Below are 1,516 nucleotides of genomic sequence, written 5' to 3'. Positions count from 1 at the left end.
CACCTCTTAGCTCTTTCCTTGTATATCTTAGCACTCTCATAAGCTTCTATCCTGAATTCATCTAACTCATTTAGTTGCAACAACCTTTTTTCTCCTGCAGCTTGAGAATCAAGGTTGAGGAGTTTAGTGGCCCAAAAAGCTCTGTGTTCAAGCTCTACAGGGAGGTGGCAGGATTTGCCATACAATAGCTGAAAGGGTGACTTGCCAATAGGAGTTTTGAAAGTTGTCCTATATGCCCATAATGCATCTTCTAGCTTCCTAGCCCAATCTTTTCTTGTGCTTCCCACTGTTTTCTCTAGGATCTTCTTTAATTCCCTATTTGCTAGTTCAGCCTGGCCATTAGTCTGAGGGTGGTAAGGTGTGGCCACTTTATGGATTACTCTATATTTGTGGAGGAGTTTCTTCATCTGTTTGTTGCAAAAGTGACCACCACCATCACTAACAAGACCCTTGGGCACTCCATATCTTGTGAAAATGTGCTTTTTAAGGAATTGGAGGACAATCTGTGCATCGCAGGTGGTCGTGGCTATGGCTTCCACCCACTTTGAGACATACTCCACTGCGACTAAGATATATCTGAAAGAATAGGAAGAGAGTTCAAAGGGTAACTCCCAATCTGGAGGTGTGATGATTGGTGCTGTTGTGAGTCTATTTTTCAAAGTTTTAAAGGCATGCTGGCAGTTTACATCAAAGACAAAAGGGTTATCAAGCACTAACAGATTACTCAAAGGTTTGGCTATTTTTGAAAAATCCTTGATAAACCTTCTGTAGAATCCAGCATGCCCCAAGAAACTTCTAACAGATTTCACATTAATTGGTGGAGGGAGTTTTTCTATGATTTCAACCTTTGCCTCATCAACCTCTATCCCTTTTCTTGAAACTTTATGGCCAAGAACAATCCCTTCGGGTACCATGAAATGGCATTTCTCCCAGTTCAAAACTAAATTAGTTTCTTGGCACCATTTCAAAATAAGGGTTAAATGGTTTAGGCAAGCATTGAAATTTTCACCAAAAACAGAGAAGTCATCCATGAAGACTTCTAAAAACTTTTCGACCATATCAGAGAAAATGGAGAGCATACACTTTTGAAATGTGGCAGGGGCGTTGCAAAGCCCAAAGGGCATCCTCCGGTATGCAAAGACTCCAAATGGACATGTAAAGGCAGTCTTCTCTTGGTCCTTGGGGTCCACCACGATTTGATTATACCCAGAATATCCGTCCAAAAAGCAATAATAGGCATGGTCGGCCAACCTTTCCAGCATCTGATCAATGAATGGGAGAGGGAAATAGTCCTTCCTGGTGGCATCATTCAATCTTCTATAGTCTATGCACATCCTCCACCCAGTCACTGTTCTAGTAGGGATCAACTCATTCTTCTCATTAGTGATGACCGTCATTCCTCCTTTCTTTGGTACAACTTGAACCGGGCTTACCCATGGGCTGTCAGATATTGGGAAGATTATCCCTGCATTCCACAACTTCATTACTTCCTTCTGGACAACTTCCTTCATTGTGG

Source organism: Arachis ipaensis, chromosome B03, assembly GCF_000816755.2.
Source record: "Arachis ipaensis cultivar K30076 chromosome B03, Araip1.1, whole genome shotgun sequence".
NCBI lineage: Eukaryota > Viridiplantae > Streptophyta > Magnoliopsida > Fabales > Fabaceae > Arachis > Arachis ipaensis.
Note: the sequence above shows the minus strand (reverse complement) of the source record.